Source organism: Lissotriton helveticus, chromosome 2_1 (genome assembly GCF_964261635.1).
Source record: "Lissotriton helveticus chromosome 2_1, aLisHel1.1, whole genome shotgun sequence".
Taxonomy (NCBI): domain Eukaryota; kingdom Metazoa; phylum Chordata; class Amphibia; order Caudata; family Salamandridae; genus Lissotriton; species Lissotriton helveticus.
In genome coordinates this window covers 922,305,818-922,333,121 of record NC_136059.1, presented here as the reverse complement: position 1 = coordinate 922,333,121, position 27,304 = coordinate 922,305,818, and the positions used below count along the sequence as shown (strand labels likewise).

The 27,304-nt window shown below is 41.6% G+C and overlaps 1 protein-coding gene across 1 annotated transcript in view; it reads right to left on the bottom strand.

Moving 5' to 3' along the window:
- The window catches only part of CNTNAP4 (contactin associated protein family member 4), a 1,902,933-nt gene that overhangs the window by 1,529,593 nt on the left and 346,036 nt on the right, over positions 1 to 27,304 (bottom strand). The window lies entirely within an intron of this gene.

The window sequence follows — 27,304 nt, the reverse complement described above, 5'->3', positions numbered from 1 at the left end:
CCCTGCCAACTTATGGCGTACAAAGTGGTACAAACTACCCCCTTTTGTACCATACCGCCACATGTAGACACATGTTTACGGACAGCAACTTTCTCAAGGGTTTGTTTACATTTGAAAAAGTATATAATTAAATATATTACTCTGCCTCAAAATGAGTAGCCCAGGGTTTGCTGATATTTATCAATGATGTTAAAATCAGACTCCTCTCGGTGCAAATCTCTTGCGTCCGAAAAATAATTCCCAAGAAGGAGTTTGTCGCAGATACTGGGGACGAACATGTGGCTTCCGGTGCGTTAAGCCCCCTAATACCCATGTCCCAGAAGCATTTTCCCCTCAAATTTTAGCAGGCTTGACATGGTGAAATGTATCGGGGAAAACCTGCAAGAGTGTGGTATTATCATGCAAATTAACCAGGCCACTCATAATGAAGGCCCCGGTATAAAAAAAGAAAAGCTGGAAAAGACAATGCATTACCCTTTCTGCTGAACTAAGTACGATGTGCACAGTGGTACCATGCCACCTGTCCTTCCCCAGGATAGTCAGCAAGATATACCTTCAAAATATGGCACTGTACATCTGAAAGTCTGACAGACTGGTCCCAGATTTTTCTTAAACCTATTTTATTGATTTATCAAACCAAGATCAAGTAATGTATCGGAATGTACTACGACCTTCAGGAACATCGGGCATTAGCTGTATCATAAGTACAGTTAACATATACATAGTGTCTTTGCGATGCAGCAAACTAGATACTTAATTTCATTAAATCTGCATTATGACGAAAATGTAGTTGATAATGTAAAATGTGATATTATATGGCCGTTCACACACAACCCCTCTCCCAATCAAACCTGTAAAAAAATACTTGATACTAACGTAGTTGCACAATTATTAGCAATAGCAGTAGTGGAGGTTCCTGCGTTTGAATAGTCAAGGTAAATATACAACTTGTCAATGTTGCTGGGCATGGAAAAGATAGGGGGGTGGTCGCTAGGAGTGGGAGACCGGATCTGAGCAGCCACCAATCCACAGCAGTCAATCAGTCAATGCTTTATTCTCCAAAGAGCGTTGGGTTGGAGCACTCCAAACCCTCAGGCATACTTATAATGCATTGAATATTGGGCATGCATTGATTTCTCTATCTTCATCGCTATCAAGAAGGGCAGTGAGCTGTTTTTGGAGTTTAGAATTGACTGTGGAGTGTGAAGCATGCACCGGGGTCAACTTAGAGTGAAGTCAGCTGTCTCCACTTTCTCTGAAAGTTTGTGGTGGTCATCTTGCAAAATCCCATGGTTGGCTGATAATGCGTCTATGCAGTGTTCGAATGCCGATCTCCTGAAGAATCACATATAGTTTGTCTAGTCAGGGGGCCATGTGTGTGGAAGGGACATAGTCCTCAGGAGCATGGGTGGAGGAACCATCAGAGATGCTATGTTGGGAGGTATCCCCACCTGGTTGGGAAACTAGTTTGGTAGATTTGGGATTCCCATGTCAGTGTCTGTAGAAGATGCGTGATATGGTCTGTGGTGTGAGCAGGACTGGGGCCTTCAAGAAAGACAGAGAATTGTGATTTCCAATGCAACTCACTTGCAGCAAGTTGGAGCATTCAGGAGAGGTATCCAGCGCCATGCATGAACAACTTGAGAGCGTCATGCATCCCATGATGCAATCCTTGTCAGGGTGGGGCGCAAGCCAACCCTAAGTTAATGTGTTCTCAACCCTCTGGTAGCTTGGCACAGAGCAGTCAGGCTTAACTTAGAGGCAAAGTGTAGATTATTTATGAAACACTTCAAACAGTAATACAGTGAAAACACCACACAAAAATGACCCGACAACAAGCTAGAAAAATAGTACCTTCTTTACTAAATAACACAAGGACAAAACAACAAAAATTCAATCAGTAAATCCAGAGATTTGCAATTTTAAAACATTTTGTGAAAACAGTGGCAAAAGCACAATTCACCAATTGTGGATATCTGGTTGCGGCAGACCAGGACAAAGTCACAAGTTCAGGCCAACCGCGATGGAGCATTGGCCGGCTTGAGTGACCTAGTTGGGCAAACTGACCGAAGTACCTTACATTCTGGTTTTCAGAGCATTTCTAGGATCCATGTCAAAATGAGTGTCCTGCAACTGAAGCAATGCCTCGGCTCAAAGATGCAGCGAGGCTGCGATGTGGGGGTCAGCATTGTCATTAAGGATCCCATCGACAGGTCTTACGATGAGAAGTCCGGCGTCGAGGATGAGGCCCAAAGTCGAGGTGATATGTCAGTTCTTTAGTGCTGCAAGGCTGCAATGTGGAACCCAGTGTCATTGTTGAAGCTGCTGCCAATGAGTGACATGAGGGTCAGCGCCAAGGTTGCAGGCACAAAATGGCTTAGGCAAGAAAATGCCAACTTTCTAAAACATGTCATTTTCAGTATTGCGAAATAAAATTTGACATCACCATAAGTTAGGATTTTAAGATTTTGTGATTCAAGAGACATACAAATGAACGGGTCACCTGTTCCCATTTGGAAATTACACGTCTAAAATTTCATAGGGTAATTCCAATGTTATCCTATTGGAGAGGTAGGCCTTGCAGTAGAGAAAATGAATGTAAGAGGTTTTCCTTGCCAGCACATGTAAAATTTAAAATTTTAAATGTATTGCACCCTGCCCTCTGGGCTGTCCAGGTCTTATGCTAGGGGTGACTGTATGCATTAAAATAGAAGGTTTGGGCCTAGCAAAGGGTTTACTCTGCCAACATGGCAGTGTAAAACTGCACACGCAGGCTACAATGGTAGGCCCGAGCATGTTTAAAGTGCTACTTGAGTGGGTGGCGCAATCCATGCTGCAGGCCCACTAGTAGCATTTAATTTACAGGTCCTAGACACAGGTAGTGCCACTGTGATAGGGACTTACAACCTTACAACTAAATTAAATATTCTGTTTGGGTATAAGCCAATTCAACACGTTTTTAAGGAGAGAACAGAAGTACTCAAGCACTGGTTAGCAGTTGTAAAGTGTGCAGAGTCCTAAGGGCAGCAACAACGAAACCAGCTAAAACAGAAGGTCTGAAGGCAAAAAGTTAGAGGAAAACCACACCAACGATGTCAGGTCTATTAGCAGAGATTTTACTTACTCTGATGCAGACTTGTTAGGAGAACAAAACATGCATGACATAGTGGTTTGTCTAACATTTCATGTGGTTACAATTCTGTTGGGCTATCCCACTCGTGGAAACGTAAGTTCAACAGAGCATGCCGAATATTAATTTTTTCATTCTTGACTAATTAACACAATCACTGGCATGTTACACTGGAGCATAAACTTCCAGTCTGTTGGCCCACTTATGTGATATAAATACTCAGCGATTAATGGTTAATATTGTTCTTATATATTCACCTTACTTACTTTTGATAATGGCACCCAGGTTTAACAATCTAACATATTTCTATACTTTACGAGTCACTGATCAGAATCTTGATTAATGCATGGAGTTTCATCTGCACTTTCCAGGAGATTGATTTTTATTCTCAGCACTCAGCGTTTTTGGTGTCCCCAAGTTAAGCAATTCTGTTATACTCTACAGATTCAATACAAATCTTTCCCTGATCAAGGACAGACTGTCCAAAAAGCATTGGGGCTTGGGAATTGTTACATTAAGCAGAAACCGTTATTGTGCAACAATGAAATTCAAAGATGTACAGTACAATTGACTTGCATGAATACTGAACTGATTTAATACAGAGCAATACATTCTCTGAAAATAACCAATATAAGAGTTCATAGTTGACAATGGGCTTACTTCCTGTCAGATACAGTGAGGCTTGGTGCTATAGATATGTTTAATTATAGCAACTACAATTGTTATAGTGACCTGATGACGGTAAGCCGAACAAACCAGCACTTTTGAACGGCTCAACTGTTTATAATTGTGTTGAAAGAGGAGTAGAAGTGCTTTAGAAACCTTAAATCAGTTGCAACTGGTAAAAGTGGAGCGGGGAGGATAGGACAAAACAAAAAACAAAAACTTGCGTGAATGCCTGCCTTATTGGTGCTCTTCTGACGCCACTGCAGGCAGGCACAGGCTCCAAGACTGCCCTGTGGCAAATCCTAATGCTGCTCTCATCCATGAGAGCAGCGTTAGGGTTGGCCTCAGCATCCTGGATTTGCACACCCAAAGGGACTGGGAGCCTGCACCTGCTGCCTCCAACCCGGCAATGCAGCTCGGGTTGGAGTCAGCTTCATTGTGGATGTCAATTTGGCCGTTCTGAGATGACTGGCCAAACCCACATGCGCACTGACAACATTGCACCTACCACTTCCCTTATGATTGTCATCCCCATGGCCTGCCCCCTAGACTAGACACTATGGAAAAAAAGAAAACAAAAATAAACATGCCTTATTATCATTTTATTTTTTAAGTTTTGCAGCTTCTGCTGCTGCTGGCAGGGGTGCGACGGGCCACCGACATAGCTTAGGAGCCACAGGTGCCTTCAATCATCATGGTCCAAAATGTTTGTAACAAGTAAGATAACCTCCTGAGCCAACCACACTGATTGACAATACTAGGGCAATAAGGGGAAAATCATTTTATGCTGCATTTATTGACTTCACCACTGCATTTGATACTGGTGACTGAGGAAGTATGTGAAGTGGGGAATTCCTTCACTCTTGTTAATTGACATTATTGCCTTGTATTCGAATACATGGGTCAAGATCAAGGATACCACAGAAAGGGCCATGTAGGATTAGATCTTTGTAAACATGGCCTGTATTGTATCCCGTTTGCTTTTTAAACTATATCTAGCCGACATGAAACTGTCTCTGGATGAAGCAAGATAGCAGGCCAAAAAAAATCGAAATAATGCAATAAGTGAATGAAATGGTCCTGATATATTAGACATCCATTCGCAGCAGAGATTGCTTGAGGCACTAGCGTGTTACTGTGAGCAAAGGACAATTTTAATCAACTCATCCAAAATCAAGGTTGCTTTTTTGGAAAGCATATTATATAAACAAGACACTTGCTTTTTGAACTAATTGGAGGGAATGTCCGTCTACTAATACTTAGGAGAGTGGCTGTGCAAAAGAGGTAGATCCACATAACATATGAAAGCCCTTAAGAGTCTGCCTAATCCTTGGCTTGGTAGTTTAGTTTGTCCTGTTCCCATCATGCACTGGGACAGGAACAGACTAATTTGCATATAGCCAAGGTCTGAGCTGGGATGGTGCAGTGAGCTAAAAAACGGTGATGGATCAAGCCATGATCTTTGGACTGGGTAAGAGTGGTCTGCTTAATTCAGGCACTCTGTTCATCACCACCCCCTTTTCTGAATCATTTTGTCCACCATAAGCGTGGAAGGGTATACTCAGATGTGAGTCCCTTGCTCATTGCACCATCAGGATTCAAGCAAGCCGGGCCGACGACGCCTGAAATGGCGGAAACCGGTCCCCGGAAGCTTGTTTCCTTCCCAGTATAAGAATTGGCTTGGTAGTTTAGTTTGTCCTGTTTCCATCATGCACTGGGACAGGAACAGACTAATTTGCATATAGCCAAGTTCTGAGCTGGGATGGTGCAGTGAGCTAAAAAACGGTGATGGATCAAGCCCTGATCTTTGGACTGGGTAAGAGTGGTCTGCTTAATTCAGGCACTCTGTTCATCACCACCCCCTTTTCTGAATCATTTTGTCCACCATAAGCGTGGAAGGGTATACTCAGATGTGAGTCCCTTGCTCATTGCACCATCAGGATTCAAGCAAGCCGGGCCGACGACGCCTGAAATGGCAGAAACCGGTCCCCGGAAGCTTGTTTCCTTCCCAGTATAAGAATTGGCTTGGTAGTTTAGTTTGTCCTGTTCCCATCATGCACTGGGACAGGAACAGACTAATTTGCATATAGCCAAGTTCTGAGCTGGGATGGTGCAGTGAGCTAAAAAACGGTGATGGATCAAGCCCTGATCTTTGGACTGGGTAAGAGTGGTCTGCTTAATTCAGGCACTCTGTTCATCACCACCATCTTTTCTGAATCATTTTGTCCACCATAATCGTGGAAGGGTATACTCAGATGTGAGTCCCTTGCTCATTGCACTGTGATGTATTCCTATAGGTTCTGTATCGATCCCCCTATTCCTGACCCTATTCTGGTTAGCAAACTAACAAGTTAACTAGCAGTCATCCCATGAGGCAGAAAACCCCCATGATGCAGGAACCGTTATCTGATAAAGCCACACTACGGCACAGGAACGTGTTATCTGATTAGGTCATAACGCTTGCCATCTAATTAGACAAGCGATATTCCTCCAGCCCCTGATAAGGCATACGGAGTTCTCAAAACAAATCAAACCTATGACAACCTGGGAAAAACCCTGCGGCCATTGTTTTGATTTCACCGAGAACTTCAGCAAAAGAATGTGCTAACGACCTGGTCGTATGACATCTTTATTGACGTATCTATGTCCATCCTTACGTCAATCTCGGCACCTTAAAGGTATAAATATTACCGATATTGCCCTATGCAAACACACGCGGTGGTGACGAGGACGGAGCAGCCAGACTTGCCGAAGCCCAGAGCAGAGCAGACCCCGCTGGCGCAGCCCCGCCTTCTTGACGCGCTGAGATCGAGCAGCTGCCTATTTCTCCTGCCGAGAAATCCAGCTCCGGCGTTTCCGGGTAGCCCTCGCAGGCAGCCTGGAATATCGAGACCAGAGACGAGAGATACCATCACTCATTCATCCTAACTTCCAGGTACAGAACTGAATAACCCCTCGCAGAGAATTCTTTAGTCAGTCACTTGGCAAAACAAACGTAACTTAAACTGTAACTTTCTATTCCCGCCCACGTATTAGGCTTAGGTCAGGTACACGGGGTAGGCGTAGTTAGAAACACCAGTTGAGTACGATTAGTCAAATGTATATGTGTATGTATATATTTTATTCATTTTAAACCTTCATATGGCTTAGAAACCATATCAATGTTTTTACAGTATTATTTTATACTTCTGCTTTCAATGTATGCACTTTACTTAACTATAAGTATTGCAATAATATCGATCCATTTCTCTTGTATGAGAAAAGAGACTGATCAATAAATAACATCTTTTATTGAACACGCCCGTCTCTTCCTTTTCTCTACAATCTGATGAGACTAAGAATGCACGTACTGACTGAGTAAAATAAATTGCCTTTTGTTCACACGACTCTCGAGATACACTCTTGATTAGGGGAGAGCAAAGTTGTCATGTTCTATGGTTGTCAGAAACTAAATCCCTTCTTGTCTAATCAGGGAAGTTAATTCCTTCCTGAACATTCGAGAAAGTTTCTAGTGAACTCTGAGCTAGCTGGCAAACCCAAAACTTTAAGTCTAATATCGACAGTAGTAGACCTAGTTAACGTCTGGTCTAGGCCTATACTATTGAAGGTATTATTCCAATGCGCAGAGCCTATTGGGATAATAGGAACTACACTACATGGCGCCCAACGCGTTTGGAAGGGCGATAAAACTAACGTAAGACATTTAGAGTAACTCAGTCGTGCTTTCTCACTCAGACCCCTTTTCCCCATAATACTCCAAAGACGTCTGGAGTGGGTGAAAGGTAATATCCGCCAAACCTCGCAGGAGGAAACTCCTATGTATGGTACTTGGTTTAGTCAACGTTGAAGGATAAACCGTTCCAAAATATTGTGCATCTAATCTTTGTTTCCATAAGAAACCTGATCTGCAAACAAACAAATTAACCATCCTGTCGGTAAAATGGCAGACAGTGATGATGAAAGAGAGGCAGTTAGATTAGCAGCTGAAATAGCAGAAGCTGATACTGCACTACAAGAAGCTGACCATGATATAATACTCATCCCGGTCATTAAAAGAAAATCTATAACCTTAAAACTTATAGAAAACGGACTGACACCTAGAGGTGGTACAGTCATATTCGTAATTGAGGCACACGAATATCGGCAGACAGAGGTATACTATTCATGGATAAATTTTCCAGCAGCAAATGCTGTAACAAAGTACTTCCACTATTACAAAATAGAGGAACCTCCTGAAATGTACACTCCTTTCGAGGAGGTGGAAGTACCACTTAAATTTCAAGAGCATTTGCTCTTATTTAATGGCGCCCTAAAACACAATAATCACATCACCAGGCTCGGTCCTTTAGGTAGACCAGGAGCAATGTGGCCGGTCCTAGCCGGATACACACCACATCCAGACATCAATGGGATGTCTGTAGCAGAGCTGTTAACACAGCTAAAACAATTAATAAAGATACATAGACAATTAGTCCAGTATGTGATGCGGACTTCAACAATTCAACCAGCAATTAAAATTCCACAGCTGACCCCTCACCAGGGGAACACAAATAAAATTACACCACAGAACATACAATCCTGCCTAGGTAAAGTACCGGCTAAACGGGAACAAATACCATTCTGGTTGGCACAGAAAATCACCCAAATAGAGGCGGTGTTTCCTGACACCACCCCGCTAGAAAAACACAGGATTCTGACTATCTGTCTTCCAATGGGAATCGCACCACACATTGAGGACTGTGACACTTGGGGTACAGTCTTTGCTTCCATCTACACAAAAACGCACGGTGTTCCAACCATTACGGTAATACCAGATGTGCTAAAACAAATTCAAGACGAATACGGTCCAGAACCCGCTTTAACTCTTGGTATGAAATTACTAAAAGACTTCAAGCAGGTCTCGGCTATATTATTAGCCAACATAAAGGGTGAAGCAGCAAACGTGGCGATCCGCCAGAGGTTAAAAGAGACAGATATAGCAGACCAACCAGCTGAAATTGCCAGAATCATAGAAAAATCCTATGAGGAACTAGGTAGAGATAGTTTAGGTGGAATACCAGTAAAACCACAACTGATTGAAAGTCCTGAAAAAATATTTTTTAATAATAATTCAACATCACAGAAAAAGAACTGGGATGGAAACAAACAATCCAATCCTAAAGAAAAGAAATTCCAGTCCAGAGGAAGGTCTCCTAGGCGAAGAGAAAAATCTCCGAACCAAAGACACAGGTCACCCCAGAGTGACCCCTCTGGGAAAAGATATAACCTTAGAAATAGGGATAATATAAAAAAGCCTGATAGATATCAAGACATTGATACACGTCCCTCTCAATCTTTTCAGACTTCCTCGCAGAAATGGGAAAGATGAGGACGATCAGAACAAAGAGAAGAGCACGCCCAGTCCAAAGACAAGGAACCTGCTGAGCTAAAAAAGAAATTACAATTTCCAAAAAAGAAGGTAGCCAGTATCAAGGTAGTTAACAATGCCGAGAATACTGAGGACACAACTGAAAAACGGAGAATGGGCTCAGACAATGCTAGACAGCGCAGCAGAAGTGAGCATAGCTCGCAAAGTCCTTATGAATCATCTGGAGACAGTGGACACGAATGAATATCTTCAAGTGGAAACTGCAGACACCAGAATTAGCAAACCCCACAAAATATATGAAATAACATTACGTATAGAGGGGGATAAGACTAGAAAAATAAGGGGACTATTTTGGGATAATCTCTCCAAGGGCTATGACATCCTTCTAGCTGAAAAAGACTGGCCACCAGAGTTTGTCAGGGAGTGCCCTCATGGCGAAGAAATAATTATGCCTGCCTTCTCAAATCATATCCCAATTCATAAAAAATATACACTTGCTAGAAAGTGGGCAGTAGCTCTAGCTCCTGCTTTATATAAAAATCACGTAGGATGGGATGAGGACTCTCCTCCTCACAAAATCCAGTTAAAATCACAACCTACTGCACAAAGGCAGTACCCAATTAAGCAAGAAGCTAAAAAACAGGTAAAAGAAATTCTAGATCAGCTAGAATACCAGGGGGTGATTGAAACTTGCACCTCACAAATGAACAACCCTTTGTTTCCGGTCTCCAAACCAGACAATTCATATCGTCTAGTTTTGGATTACCGACACCTTAACTCATGTTGCAAAACTTTTGCAGTGCAAAATTCGCATAGTGCTGCACTAATGAATAACATAGTGCGCAAAAAATACAAAACAACATTAGACATCTCTAATGGATTCTTTTGTCAAAACATAGCACCAGAGAGCAGATATTTGTCTGCATTCTCAATAAATGGCACTCAAAAGCAATTCTGTCGGTTAGCCCAGGGGTACAAGAACAGCCCGGGAGTATTCTCAGCGAGAGTAACAGAATTACTACAAATATATGACGACGAAGCATTATCTTATGTCGACGACATATACTTAACAGATGATGACTTGGAGACTCACTTGAAGAGAGTGAACACCATAATACTTGGGTTCGCAGCAGAGGCTTACAAATTCAACTTTAAAAAATGCAGAATTGCCCATCTGACAGTCCTGTTCTTAGGATATGAATTATCAAGTGAAGGTAAAAGCCTGGCTGACAATTTTCTAGAAAAATGTGCCGTACTCCAAGCACCTAGAACACTAAAAAACCTACAGTCAATTCTAGGCTTCCTAAATTTCGGAAGAACATACATTGCAAATTACGCAGAAAGGGTCAAACCCCTTTATGATCTAATAAAACCTGATTTTAAAAGAACCAATTGGACTCAAATACACACAGAAATTTTGAGATCCTTACAAACAGACATGCTAATTAAAACAAAATTAGAAACACGTGATAACACCCGCAATCTTGTGATTCGAGTCATCCCAGGAAGATGCGGATTCACATACCTGACCTCTAATGAGGGAGAAAAGGTACCAATTGCATTCAAATCACACTTGTACACAGAAGCTGAACAGAAATTCAGCATTAAAGAAAAAATTGTTCATGCAGTTCAAACCGCAATAGCTAGAGAAAAAGATCAAGCAGACAGTAGACGTATCACAGTCAGAACAGCAGAACCAGCCTTTGAGGCATTAACAACACCGTGCAATTTACCAACAACAACATTGAATCCGGAATGGATACAATGGGTGAATTCAATCACAACGGACAAAGTATACTACTACTTTGATCCAGAACTAGAGGATTTAAAAAATCTAGAATATGAAAGAACATTCCCTCTGCCAATCGACATTCTGCCCTTACGACAATACGCTTGTGTAATCTATACAGACGGACATGCTCAACCCTCCGTTTGGGGAGAACAAGCATACAACCCCACATGTGAGATTACAAAAGAAGTGTGGCGCGGAGGTAAACTAAAACCTCTATTAACAAAAACACACTCAGTAGAAACTAATTCAGAACAACAGACTGAAATAATAGCATTGAAAATGGCGCTAGATAATGCGGATCGCGAATTCCCGACACTTATCGTTTCACATTCATATTACTGCGTCAAATCATATAACAACGATTTGCAGACATGGATTCAAAATGGTTACAAAGATGACACAGATGCAACAATAAAGCAGAAACTGCTCTGGGAACAAATAGCTCTTTTACAAAAAGAACTACCAAAGACTCACGTGACACACTCACTGAGTCATCAGCGTGATGGCGTTCACGTTGCAGGGAATTCATTGGATGAGACAGCCACAGCGGTAGCAACCAAATCGGCTTCCGTAGTTCGAAAAAAGCGTACATTAAAATACATTGACGGTGAAACAGTGCTGGCGGTGAAAACGTCATTAAAAGGCGCCTGCTCAGCGCTACCGATCAACTATCCACTCAATTATACATACATAATCGATGCAAACTCCGTCCCTTTTGCTCGAATCCCTGGAGTGGGGATAGAGTGATTCCAAACATGGACAGGAGAAACTTGTTAATCGCAGACGCACATATGGGCGAGGGTCTCAGACACCTCAAACTAAAAGATTCTCTGGAAAAATTACAATCAAGGTACTGGTGGCCAGGCATGAGCCTGCATCACACCATGTTTGTAAAAAACTGCCCAAACTGCAACAGAAATCGCAGTGGGGAGAGAAACAGTGTAATACCTCGTTGTTTCACTCCAGAAAAAATTAAGGGTAAAAAGCAAGGCTTGCGATTAACATATACAGGCTGGTTTCCACTTACAATGTAGATCACCAGCACTCGGCTGACGTCTGGACTGTTATACAAAGATTTGGGAGTCTAAATGGCATATACGCTAAGAGCATGCTACGTTTGATCATTGTTTTCACTCTACCCTTCCAGCCTGATGGGAAACATGACCAAATGAGCATAGCACAGCGGGAATCTTCTCACTTCCTTCCTGAGGGATACGGGATGGTGTAAAGAAAAAACCAAGGCATAAAGCAATCTATAGCGGAAAGGATATTGGGTTCGGGAGCTGGGTGGGTCAAACATCTAATAAGTGTCCAACATAGTCTAAAACACTTGCCAAGAAATTCTCTGAAGGGATTCAGTCCGTACGAATTATTATTTGGAACTAGGATGTTAATCTCTGACCTTGACAGTCAAACTTCAGTGGTGAAGGAAAAAAGCTTTGATATCAAAGACCGTTTGGCTATTTTGCAGGACTTAAATGAAACAAGAAAAGACCTGAGCAACATAAAGTTGAAACAGCAGCCAACAACCACTGAAGAACCACCACCTGTCCCAGCAAGACCTGTCTGGATTCCAAAAGTCGGGGATCTAGTCAGAGAAAAGATCGCGGTAAAGAAGGAATTTGGGCCTTCTTACAGAAAAGCAGTTCCTGTCTTGTCTGTCAACGGGACAAGATCAGTTGTACTACCGCCACTTGCTGGTAAAAAGGAGAACCGAGTTGTATCCATCGACCTGGTAAAACCACAATCATGTGGCCGATAACAAATAGTAGGCCAAGTGGACTCCCAATAAGTAGCAGAACACCAAGGTTTGATACCAGTACAGAGGTTCTAACAAAGAGGCTGATCACATTCGAAACACCTACAGAAGAACAACAAGGACTATGCAACAATGCAATGGAACTTAGACCTCTGAAAACCCAAATAAAAACATTTAGCAGAGACACACCAACCTATAATGAAGTACCAAATGATAATGCAAGAAACAGTAATCCTGAAGCAATTGGAACTATTGACAGAACTGCATCCGGCTACTTCATAAACTTCGATGATTCCTCTGAAGGCTTCACTGAATCAAAGACTCAGCCATCATCAAAAACCTTTAAAGATAAAGCTAAAGAACTTTTGAAACAACTGAAAGAAACATATCTAATTTCTCCATGGATCGAATTTTGGGTGGGTTTTGGTGCATTTATCCTCATACTTTGGCTCATCATGATACTAACATTGGGACGCTTCATTGAGGGAAAATATGCTAAAATGGACACAGCAAGTCAGAAAATCAACTTGATCCTCAAACCACACACATCTTCACACGTCGAGAAAAGAGAACTTTCTTCAGTCAACTTCACAGCCAATCCTATACCGGGTGGGGTAGCATGGGACAACACAGACTACGAAATCTATGGTCCGGTTGAAATCCTGAAATATCCACACCAAATTAAGATCTCATTGAGTGACTTTGTAAAACCAAGCTCATTTGCTGATGATTGGGACTTCGAAAGCATTAATAATATGATGTCTGACTTAGTAATGTCTGCTAAATTTACCAAACATGATTATTTGCAGGGTTCTACAAATTATGATAGTATGTATTGCTATAACCACTATGGTAACCATTTTTTACATAGATCTGCACAACCTAGAAATGTTTTAAATTATAATCAATGGGAACATTGTGCAACCCCTCCAAAAGGAAGCTCAAGAACCGTTTACGACAAATATTCATACTTTTCAGGTTTTAACATAAGTAATGCGGAAACATTTTATTTCAAATTGTCAAACAAGACAGGGACGAAGACCATGATAACAAACACAAAATTGATATATTCAGACTCATTCTTTGAACAAATGAATACTTTTGGTTTTGATTATTGGGGCAAAAATGTTGAATTGAAAAGTGTTTGGGGCACAAAAGAGTGGCAAGTACAGGGTATAGAATCTTTGTTTAGAGCCTGCATGATCCCAGAACAAATTATATTTTTAAATGACACTGTTCAACAAACTACCTGTCTTGGCCTAGCCAAAATCAAAGACTTAAATAAACCGTCTATTCCAAAACCAACAATGAACAGCAATAGCTCTACAGATGAGGAGATAGACGTAAATTATGTATTAAACCAAAACAGAACACATCCAGATTGGAAACAGTGGTTGATCTGGCCCACATATACTAATAACTGTCAAGACAGATTCCTGAAAAAAACAAAGGGGTTCAAAATGACCAGGCCAGACCCTAGATATCCCCAAAGACATCACCCAGGGATAATAACCACCTACAGTGTGGGCAAATTATGCCTTCAGTGGCTACAAACTTCCACACTGGCAGAAATTAAGCAACACCTAACTTTACTTACTGATGGTGCTGACTTGCGTGATTTCACTATGGGACCACACAAACAGCGTCAAAAGCGTTTCATAGCAGCCTCTGTATATGCAGCATATAATGAGGCCTGGAAGGTTACTCAAATTGAAACAGCAGAGAGAATACGGGAAATTGACCGTATTAATTTGGAAAAATCACTTTCTGTAGTGGACAATGGGTTAATGACTCTGTCCTCCAGAATTTTTTCTTTGGACAGCATTGTGTCTTCAGCAATCGACATATTATCGCAAGACTTACTGTTATTACAACACGGTCAGTCCCAATTGCGTTCTATTGTACAGCTTGGCTGGACGTTACAAAATCTGCGTTCAGGCTATGTGCCTTGGCGTTTAATCAACACAACGTCACTATTCTATATCTTTAACCTTACTGATAGACAAATCAGTATGGCCCAAAAGGGACCTGAGCATTGAGAAACTTGAGAGATTACCAGTGACAATGTCAGAACGACCTGTCAGTGAATGGATAATACATGGGATAATAAATATTCCAATATCAACCTTCAGGTTTCAATACTGCCAAAAATATATACAGGCTGGCATGTACGAAAAATTGGGAAAAGGGTACATAAAAACAACATGGAACCTGCCCTATTCGCATGCATGTGTCAGTAATAAAGGACAGAAAGTGTTTCTTAGTGGCAATAATTGTGCAATGTCACTAAGCGGTACACTTCTGTGTAACGGAATTAGTTTGCATGGAGCCTGTGAAGGGAACTCAAATAACCTTTCATGTCACCAGCAAGGCGCACCTGCAACAGAGATAGAACCATTCTTTCAAAGACTCTATAATGGGAGTTACATTCTAATTGTAGATCGCAGATGTTGTAGTCTTATGCCCGGGACTCCTTATCTCGTAACTACGACTGCGAAGGTCAAGTGCTGTGGACACTCATTGTTCCCCAGCTCATTTCCAGACAGGGAGGCAAGGGCATGGCCCAACTTGAAAATTACTTCTATTCGAATAGATACTTTAAGCAGAATGAAAACAGTGCTTCTTCAGACGCCGACAAGGCTCACGTCATCAAAAGAAACGTATGATCTCCAAGTCGCAAGGACGACTGCAGAGATACATTCATTGTTATCAACTAATTCCCCCATACATTTCGCAGAAATCCTGAATGAAATCTTAAATATTTCTGATACCAATGGAGTCTCAAAAGTATTTAAGACAGTATTTTCGATGGCATTAACACCATTCAAAGCCATACTGGGTATTTTTCCAGATTTCGTCCATTCGATTTTTGGCGGACTTCCCCTCATTTTAGGACTGATTGCAGGAATCCTATTCCTAGTCCTTATATTTCGTTATGGCAAACCATGTCACAGACAAAACACCTGCGACAAGGGAAGAAACAATCCTAGCCATTGGATACCGGGACCGGATATCAAAAATCCTGGGACTATCCCGGCTTAGAGACCTGAACATGACTTGGTTTCTATCATTTCGACCAATGTGGCAACGATGTGTTTTACCTGTATTAAGGTGCCTGCTATGCGGAGAAGAATGCGTGTTAGACACCTGTCTGACGCTACAATCGGATGCGCCAATGGATGCAGAAACATTGTTGAGTCCAACAAAGGCTCACGCTTTGTGCTGCCCTCAAAGGCTACCAATCCTGATGACGGCATTCGTGGAAGCTTCACCACTACGATTAAGGGGTAGTGAAGTTCAAGATGAAAGCGGCATCGATCAGGTACGACCTTCTGTCAGCAATCCAATTCAGAATGTCAATGGAGACAATCATGCGCACGAATGCATGGTTACACCTATTTCCGAGTTAGTGGAACTCTCCCAGGAAGCTGTTGACAACTTTTTCGAAAGCCTAAATGATATGATGTTCTCACCAGAGCAGAAATAGAGACTTTTGAGCAAGCTCCCTGAATTTGGCCTTCAACTTTAATAATAAAGTCACATGAACAATTTTCCCTCCAGTTCACGGACAGCAAATTTTTCAGCAGCCCCAGAATATTTTTGCATATTTTTCGGGACACTATCTTCTGCTTAAAGTAAGAACTATTCTTAGAGAACTAAGATTTCTTAATTTAGATAGCTTATAGACATTAGCTGCCCGCTGGCATGTTCATAGTTATTATTATTCTGTGATGAAATGGTCTCGAACCTTTTTTCTGTATTAAGAGCCATTTCATGTGTAAATTTTCATATACAAAATAGCAATAATGTATACAAATGCGTGATTACTTTAGCATTATTCTACAGCTTGAGTGCATACTATACATATGACTGCATTTTTCCGTATATTTGATAATTTCAAAATGCATTTATGTATTTTGGGGTGGTAAGGTATACACAATACTCTATAGTATGTTTTACTATGCATAGATTAGTAAATATGTCCATAGTTAGCGTGGAGTGGGTGTGATGTATTCCTATAGGTTCTGTATCGATCCCCCTATTCCTGACCCTATTCTGGTTAGCAAACTAACAAGTTAAGTAGCAGTCATCCCATGAGGCAGAAAACCCCCATGATGCAGGAACCGTTATCTGATAAAGCCACACTACGGCACAGGAACGTGTTATCTGATTAGGTCATAACGCTTGCCATCTAATTAGACAAGCGATATTCCTCCAGCCCCTGATAAGGCATACGGAGTTCTCAAAACAAATCAAACCTATGACAACCTGGGAAAAACCCTGCGGCCATTGTTTCGATTTCACCGAGAACTTCAGCAAAAGAATGTGCTAACGACCTGGTCGTATGACATCTTTATTGACGTATCTATGTCCATCCTTACGTCAATCTCGGCACCTTAAAGATATAAATATTACCGATATTGCCCTATGCAAACACACGCGGTGGTGACGAGGACGGAGCAGCCAGACTTGCCGAAGCCCAGAGCAGAGCAGACCCCGCTGGCGCAGCCCCGCCTTCTTGACGCGCTGAGATCGAGCAGCTGCCTATTTCTCCTGCCGAGAAATCCAGCTCCGGCGTTTCCGGGTAGCCCTCGCAGGCAGCCTGGAATATCGAGACCAGAGACGAGAGATACCATCACTCATTCATCCTAACTTCCAGGTACAGAACTGAATAACCCCTCGCAGAGAATTCTTTAGTCAGTCACTTGGCAAAACAAACTTAACTTAAACTGTAACTTTCTATTCCCGCCCACGTATTAGGCTTAGGTCAGGTACACGGGGTAGGCGTAGTTAGAAACACCAGTTGAGTACGATTAGTCAAATGTATATGTGTATGTATATATTTTATTCATTTTAAACCTTCATATGGCTTAGAAACCATATCAATGTTTTTACAGTATTATTTTATACTTCTGCTTTCAATGTATGCACTTTACTTAACTATAAGTATTGCAATAATATCGATCCATTTCTCTTGTATGAGAAAAGAGACTGATCAATAAATAACATCTTTTATTGAACACGCCCGTCTCTTCCTTTTCTCTACAATCTGATGAGACTAAGAATGCACGTACTGACTGAGTAAAATAAATTGCCTTTTGTTCACACGACTCTCGAGATACACTCTTGATTAGGGGAGAGCAAAGTTGTCATGTTCTATGGTTGTCAGAAACTAAATCCCTTCTTGTCTAATCAGGGAAGTTAATTCCTTCCTGAACATTCGAGAAAGTTTCTAGTGAACTCTGAGCTAGCTGGCAAACCCAAAACTTTAAGTCTAATATCGACAGTAGTAGGCCTAGTTAACGTCTGGTCTAGGCCTATACTATTGAAGGTATTATTCCAATGCGCAGAGCCTATTGGGATAATAGGAACTACACTACAGCACCATCAGGATTCAAGCAAGCCGGTCCGACGACGCCTGAAATGGCAGAAACCGGTCCCCGGAAGCTTGTTTCCTTCCCAGTATAAGAATTGGCTTGGTAGTTTAGTTTGTCCTGTTCCCATCATGCACTGGGACAGGAACAGACTAATTTGCATATAGCCAAGTTCTGAGCTGGGATAGTGCAGTGAGCTAAAAAACGGTGATGGATCAAGCCCTGATCTTTGGACTGGGTAAGAGTGGTCTAATTAATTCAGGCACTCTGTTCATCACCACCCCCTTTTCTGAATCATTAATCCTTGAAGCAGCCTTTCCAAAGATTATGCAAGAATCTGGACTGTCTGGATATAACCGCTTTACCAAAGGTTGACAACAGTATGTTAATTGTTGCTGAGATTGTGGGGAAGTATGGGTTCATACCGGTTTCCTACGCTGACGACACCCAGCTCCTCTACCCTTTCAGCTCCCTTGGACCTACAGTCAAGGAAAATTTTGCTGAGGGTATGAGGGCAGTGTCACATTGGATGGCCGTAAATTGCCTCCAATGTAACGTTGCAAAAACAGAGGTTATGCTCTTCGGCAGGGCGAGCCTTCTCTGGTCTCCTGAATGGTGGCCGCTGGACTTGGGCCCAGTTCCTACATCTAAGCCTCATGTAAAAAATCTAGGGGTTAAGATTGACCAAAAACTGACCCTTAAGGAGCATATCAATCACATTGCAGGACTTTGCTTTTACACCATTGGCCTCCTAAGACGAGTATTTCCATATCTTCCTCATACTTACAGGAAGACACTCGTGCAGGCCTTGGTCACTAGCCGCCTGGACTACTGCAACGGCCTGCTGACACTAGCAAACGCTGATGCAGTAGGTCGTTTGCAGGTAGTCCAGAACACGGCGGCCAGGTTGGTTATGGGTGCACCGGCCAGGACTCCCTCTAAGCCTTTGTTGGTAGAGCTCCACTGGCTCCCTATACGGCAGCGTATCAGCTTCAAAATATGCTGCACGGTCCACAAATGCGTATATGGGGACAGTCCTAAATATCTATCTCAAACTCTTGAACTGTACCAACCCAGCCGGTCACTTCGTTCGAGTAACCAAGCACTCTTAAAACCCCCTGCAACAAAAAGAGCTAGGCAGGGAGACCGAGCATTCTCATCGGTCGGCCTGCCCTATGGAATAAACTTCCCATAGAAATAAGGATGAATACCAACCATCTATCCTTTAGAAAATCCCTGAAAACTCTCCTCTTCCAGGAAGCATTTCAGGTCCTCTGATGCATTGAAGGACTACGATAATTTCTTGGCTGGCAAAGCGCGGAGATACCCTTATGGGATTGATTCCAGCGCGATACAAGAAATTAAAATAAAAAATAAAATAAAAAATAAACTAGAGAGGTGGCTCCTCATACCAAGGGAACAGGGCACTACTAGACTTAATCCCCAGCTAGCGATATTCAAAACACCTAGGAGTTGGGTGTGGAATAATCGTATCATGGAACCCCTTTGTATATATTGTAGGAAAACACATATTGGGTCAGGAAGGTGCCTAGACCAATGCAGGTAAGACAGAGTTACGAGAGGGGAGGTAACAAGAAAAGGCATTTTTTAAACATAGGATTATCTTGTTTATATGGACTAGTTTCTCCTTACAAAGGGAACAACCAGTAGCCCTGACTGAATTATTCTTGTCATAAACTTTGTCTAAATTGTGAAAAATATTTGGAACACCGCAGACAGCAGTGAGTCATAAACTTGAATATCTTTTTATGAAGAAAATGGCGTATGAAGATGGGTGGGAATGAGATGAATGTAAGAAAATCAGGGAAAACTCCATTCTTTTCTCAATAGAAGGGTTTCACTTTAATTTTAATGAGGGGTCATTTATGTCACCAAGTGATATGAGACATCAGGGCTGAGTATTGGAATTATGAATGTTAATACAATATTTTATTAAGAACTTTTTTATTTTAGGCATTGATACTGTTTTTGGTAAGTTACAATTTTCTTACTGTGTTTAAATACATATTTCTTTACAAGCTTTTTTAGACTTTCTACAAAATTGTTTATCCGTTTGTGGGAGACAAGCACCCAAATGCTATTGTCCTAAAGAAGGTGGGACTTATGTAGTAGCATCCATCGAAATGCGTTGACGCTAGGCTGGAACTGGATCCAATCACGAGGAGTTACTGTGATGAACTGATTTTGAAGTTCACCAGGACATGTATTTGACGTTGATTACTGGATAAGAATATGCAACAGCACTGTAGACACTGTGCATAAGGGTTCTCCCTGTTAGGATTTGTGATTTCATAAAATATATATTCCTTCTTTTTCTGGATATTTTAAGATTCCATTATATTTATACTTTTTAGGAATTTATAAGAATTGCTGAATTTTGTCGTGTTTAAATGTTATGTATTAGACATACTATAAAATAAATTCTCTTTTTAAGTAATACATTTGAATCAAAGCCTATGATGTTATATTTCTATCTTGGTGGCAAATGAATATGTTTTTGTGGACTACATGTAGGTGCGAATGAATGAGGACAAGTGTAAGATGATTTGAATTTTGCGACAATATTCTGTTTTCATCCCACAGGGAAGTATATTTTTCTTACTGAACAGTATATTAATGCCCACACTTGTCTATGGAGCAATAGCATTCAAAGACAAACTGGACAACTGGTTGGACACAGCCCAATGTAATTGCTATTAACAACTATACCACCAACCAGGTTGCACCAGTCCATCACCATTTAGAATTCAATCTTATGAGGCAACATCTGTCACTGAAGGCCGGAATCCTTGCCTATTGTGCCAAGCTAAAGAGAGCGCAAAATGGATCCCTGAAAAAATCACTTTAGGCAGGAACGATGACTAAGGAAAGCTCCCCTGGGCACCAATATTTTAGCTCCTCTTTAATCACTACAGAGGCTCAATAAATCCTGGGGGTGGAGGGGAGGGGCTAATCTTCTGTTCAAAACAATATCAAGACTCGTGTCAAAACAGTCAAAAATGATGTCAGCAAATTTGCACATTTAGGATCTTAACAAAAAATTGCACGGAAAATTGGGAGGTCACCTATATGCCCAATAATCCTGCATATTTATTTACAAGAATCTTTAGCTAAGGATGAGATGTAGCAATTAATTCAGCTAAGATTTGGCCTGATCCCCCTGAAATTGTATTGGTACAGGATTTTAAGTGGCAGGAAGGAGAGAAGCAGCAGACTCCACTACATGTCGCTGGAACAATTACATTAAATATTCTGTATATTTAAGAAGTTGTTGCTCCTCAGAAAATTGTATCCGCGACCAATATATAAAGCCCTGGACATTGCAATGATGCCATTGAATATTGCTTGAAGAGGGAGTCAACACAGCTGTCAGCACAGTTGCAGATTAATTTAAAGTGGTATGTATAAAGTGGTCAGAGTCTATTGCTTTACTTAGACATCAAATGTCACAAATAAACATTGCATAACTTAAATTATGAACAGTCCATAGATCCAGTGCGTATTTTATTTTCATACATGGTTAACTGGATACTTAGTATCAATCAACGGGTACCGAAGGTTATTGAGTTACACAACCATATAAACAAGCATATCAATTAATTCATTGAATCAAGTAATTTTATAAACATAAATGGAAATCAATTCATTTGTAATTCCTCATAAAGATAGCTTGAGATTGTCAAGAAACGTCACATATTATTTACATAGTAATTTGACAATGCGCTCAGAGTGAACAGAAAAAGGAAGTAGTTAGGAGGGATAGGTGTGATGGAATGAGGTGGGGACTGGGTAAAGGTGTTGTGACCATAGAACAATCACAGTGAGATTCAGTGCAACCTTTACAGTCTGATTTAGATCGATAGTTCCAAAAAACTCTTTAACATAGGATCCGTATTACTCCATAGCTTTCCGCCATTGTTTAGAGAAGTGGTGTGGTCTGGTCGTCTACGTTTCGACCCCTGGTGTAAGGGTTAATGGAAACCTCATGCTGGGGTCTTCATCAGGACACGAAAAGAACAGGAGCGCCTATGAATAATATAATTGAAATGAATATATCGAACTATTTGCCTAGTTCATTAATACACTAGGACTGGGCTAGGAATCAAATGCATACTTTACGTAAGGCCATCCAGTGGCTCTTAAGTTAGGACCATCACAGGTTCCTGTGTGTGAGGATAGACCTGCAATTAATCAGAAGGATCGGTTTTAGACTAAAGTGGAGGGGGAAACATCCCCTGCATACAATTGGATGTGAAAGTTAACAAGGGGGGCACTTACTGGGTCGTTGTAGCTTTCCAGTGGCTATTTCTTGTATTAACAAATTCGTCTTGTTCAAACGATGGCCATGGGGGTGCGCCAGAAGTCACACTTCCCCGGTGGTTCTGGAGAATGAGAAAATTACGTATGAGGGTCTAATGGGTTGCACTGTCGTCGCGCTCAGTTGGAGGGTCTAATCTGGATAGTGAATAACAATCCATATGTCATGTTATGGATAGTGACCCGGTAATAATGCATAGATGAATAATTACATAAAGGGTCTAGTGGGTATCGCATTAAGTTAAACGAGAAGGGCGCGGTGATAATAACCATTTAAAATTGGGAGCCACAGCAGTCCCATTGGTGATTATGGGAAAGTGAGTTGAGCTGTGGAAATCGACTTCGCATTACATATAAAAGCACAGCTCCTAAAGCAGTTATAAGTAATGCCGCTTGCGTTCTGTGCGGGAGCGGGTTGCGACCAAAGGGGCAAGGTAAAACCTGATCATAAACTCGGCATTGCCGGTGATCGTGGGCTGAGCGCGGAATAACGCTTGAAGTCAGAAGCCTAGGTTAGACTCTCCGTTTGCCGTGTAGGGTCGGTAGTGAAAGCGGACACGCTTACCTAAACTTCACCTAGAATTCCATATGTACATCTCACACGGTCGGCTGCCGGACAGTGACTGAGCTGGCTCGAGGTGCAGCAGCAGGATACTGTCTGGAGGCTCGTCCGTAGTCAGCCAATCAGGAGGCAGTACTCGGTATTTTCAAGGGATCGTGGTTAAAGATACTGTTCAGGTTGACTAGGTCCCTGAAGCAAACGTGATGGAATTCTTTACCGTAACAGAGCCTCGGCTAGCAATAATGTGACTCGTTGAAACTGGTAACGCCGAACAGGGGAAACCTTAATCCGTCATTGGTAAATCAGTGTTCTAACTGATCAATAATAAAGTCTGCATACAAAAGCTTAGATTTAGTTCAATGTGCACAAACAGGAGTCAAACCAATTACATGCATCATGGGTGGGTGGTCCTATTGAACATATCCATTTATCATGAAAACATATAGATCGGACGCAAACATAGTTGTTGTCATAGTTTTAGTGGTAGTTATGCAAACTCGATCATGAGGTTCATATTCAATTAGCTCGGAAAGGGTAAAAACCACTTACAAGCAGCATGAGCAGGAAGACCAAGTGGACATAACCATTTAACATGGAGTCAAAGATGTAAACATAGTGTTAACAGTGGTTGTACATTGTCCCTAAAACGTATCTGGTCTTAAGATTCATATACAAGGGGAGGGTTTTTCAAAACGTCCATAACTATGTGGTTATGTATTAATCAGGATCAATCAAAGCCATCTGGGCAAATGTGGCGTCCAATTCATTCAATCCATTCTGGACGGAGTCAAAGGACTGCATCCACTTGCATTCTCTTATATTCATGATTGAGTTAAGGTCACCCCCCCGTGGACCCAGCGTGATTTTCTCAATAACTACCCACTTCATGGATTCTGGTGTGTGAGTGTTTGCTAGAAAATGGTCCACCAAGGGTGCCCCTGCCGTTTGACATCTTATTCTACTGCAATGTTGCAGTACACGGTTCTTTATCTTTTGTTTGGTCTGTCCAATATAAATGGAACCACAAGGGCAAAAAATAACATAGATCACTCCATTACTGTTACAGTTCGTGAATGATTTTAGGGTAACAGTCAGGTTATTGTGTGTGATTGTCTTGGTTTCTAGACATAGTGCACATGCCTTACAGTTGCTGCACTTGTAGTTTCTAAGTGTGACAGGTAAGTTCAGCATTGATTGAATGGTGGGGACCGGTGGACTGTCCAGCATAGAACGTACTACGTAGTCTCTGACGCTTTTGGCCCTTTTAAAAGCGTGCATTGGCGGATTGGGCATTTCAATGGCATCTGACACAATGTTCCAATGTTTGTTAATTATCTTCCTTATTTCATGGCTCTTGCTGCAATAGGTAGTAACACAGATCATCCTGTCTTCTGGAGTATTTCTGTTTTTGGGTATAAGCATGTTTTCTATGTCGTTGAACCATGCCCTATTACGTGCCCTTTTGACCAACCTTTTAGGGTAACCTCTTTCGAGCAGACGGGAGATAAGTTCATCCGATTCAGCAAAGTAATCCTCCTTCAGGGTACAGTTCCTCCGGATCCGGAGGAACTGGCCGAAGGGTAAGTTGTCACGTAAGGCCCGGGTGTGATGGCTTGAGTATCTTAACAGCGTATTCCCCTCAGTTGGTTTTCTGTACAGGGTCGTGTACAGGGCTCCATCTCTTTCTCTAATGCTGATGTCCAGAAAGTCAATTGAATCATTGCTACAACTGGAGGTGAATTTAATGTCCTGTGATTGGGTGTTTAGCCATTGAGTGAAAGACTCAAGTTCATGTTGTTGTCCTGTCCAGATGATCAGAATGTCATCTATGTAGCGACGGTACTCTGAGAAAGCTATCTTTATGAGGAATTACAAATGAATTGATTTCCATTTATGTTTATAAAATTACTTGATTCAATGAATTAATTGATATGCTTGTTTATATGGTTGTGTAACTCAATAACCTTCGGTACCCATTGATTGATACTAAGTATCCAGTTAACCATGTATGAAAATAAAATACGCACTGGATCTATGGACTGTTCATAATTTAAGTTATGCAATGTTTATTTGTGACATTTGATGTCTAAGTAAAGCAATAGACTCTGACCACTTTATACGTACCTGTTTAACTGACCCAGGTCAGATAGTTTGTAGGGTTTACCCCGTTATGAAGAATTTAAAGTAGCATCCATAAAGGAACTGGATTATGAATCCAAATCAGGAGAGTTCTTGTCTCTTTTCTGCACTGGTAGTACTTTGTAGGGTCTTGTTATTGTTTAGAACTCTGAAAACTTAGGGGCTCATCTACAACTTTTTGGCGTAGGGCTGAGCAGCAAGCCTTCCTGCTGTGCTGCCCTATGTCAAAAGAAAAGAGATACAGCACATTCATGTCCTCTTTTACTGTGCTGGTGCCCAAAAGGCTGCCTTGCAACAATGCAGGCACACTTGTACCATAGTGCGAGGGTATCCACATTGTAAGGGTGATTGTTTTTGTGCAGGAACGGACATCGTCCTGCACAAAAAAACTAGTGGAGGCAATTTCGTCTTTCTATCTGTGCTGCTGAATGCAATACACTTAGAAAGAGGAAAAAATGAGGAGAAATATTGGCATTTCTCCTCGATGTGCCTCTCCTACATCTCCCCTGGGAGGCATACACTTTTGATCCCTTCCCATATTTACAGCTTGTTGTATATCTGGTAGTGTGTCAAATGCCATGGGTGTTATGTGGGAACACCCACCGTAACGCGCATGTCACAAATCCCCATCATAGTGTGAGGCAACGCAGCGGCTTGCATGGTGTTGCCTCAGTCCATATCTACTAGGCTGGAAAAAGCCACATAAGGTGGCTGTATATGGCCTTGCCGATTTGGCTAAGCCCTGTGCACCACCGGAACATCACAAAAAGTGACGCCCGGCGGTGCCCACAGGGCTTGTAAATAAGCCCCTTAAGTGACAACAATGCTCCATCTCTCTGTCTCTCTCTCTGTCTCTCTCTCTCTCTCTCTCTCTCTCTCTCTCTCTCTTTCTTTCTCTCTCTCTCTCTCTATCTCTCTCTCTATGGTTTCCTTTTTCAAGACATTTCGGGGCATATTTACATAGGGGTTTGCACCACAGGAATGACACTTTTACTGATGTTCCTGTGCCCCAATGCCCTGCACTATATTTACAAAGTGGGATTAAACCACCTTTTGTGGCTTAACTCTGCTTTATTAATATGGTACCCTTTCACACAGGTATCTGGTGAAAGGGGTGTGCAATTGGTGTTGTGAGTATTCCACAGCAACATCTATTGCTTTTTTATGCTGCCCCAGATTTACAAGGATCTGTAAATCTGAGGCAGCACCTAAAACTAATGGCATGCAATAGTAGGTGTTAGTATGGTGCAACGAGGAGAAATAGTTTTATTTCTCCTTGTTTTTGCTTTTTTTATTTGTGCTGCGTTATGCAGCACATACAGAAAGAGCAAAACGCCAATAATGGCTGTTTATGTGCAGTAAGGCGTCCCTTCCTGCACATAAAAAATCATTAAATAATGACTCTTTGCTACTCTATGTGTGCTGCAGAATGCAGCACACATAGAATTAACAAATCACCATCATTGATTGTTTAAGTGCAGGAAGGGACACCTTACTAGACATAAACAATCACTCCCCGCAATGCAGGCACCCTTGCACTATGGTGCAAAGATCCTGTGTTGGCGCTAGGCAGCTATCTTTAGTGCCAGTACTAGGGAAAACACAGTGGTGCACCATACTGTTGTAAATAAGGTGCATACCTGCTTTTTGTAAGTGGCAGAGTGTAGCATTGCAAAATCTGCTGCAGAGCTCTGCAGTTTCCTTGTAAATATGACCCTTTGTGCCTTATTGTATTATGTAGTTGAACAATATCTATTTGAATGAAATAACTGAGGTTTTTTTTCACAACCGTACAAGAATGAAATAACTGAGTTTTTATTGCCTTTTCTACTGACGACTGTAATTTGGTCCAGATTAATTACTAATGGATGAGATTAATTGCGATTATTTGAGCTTTCCACCCATCCCTTTCAGTTTCTGTCAGTAACACCCTAAATATGTTGGACTCAAGGAGCGCCTCATTGATGTCTGAAACTGGTCTAGGGTTGCTCATGTTTAAACTCAGAAAGGATGTTGTCTGATAGTTTGAGTTTCATTGTTCCTATTGGAGCTGTTATGGACTGGACTATGGCCCAGAGAAATTATCAGTGGTTGAAGCTTGTTCAAGGATTCCACTCATTGTTTGTCTCTCATTATTGTAGTGTTATGTCAAACATAATTTCACTTCTCCAAATT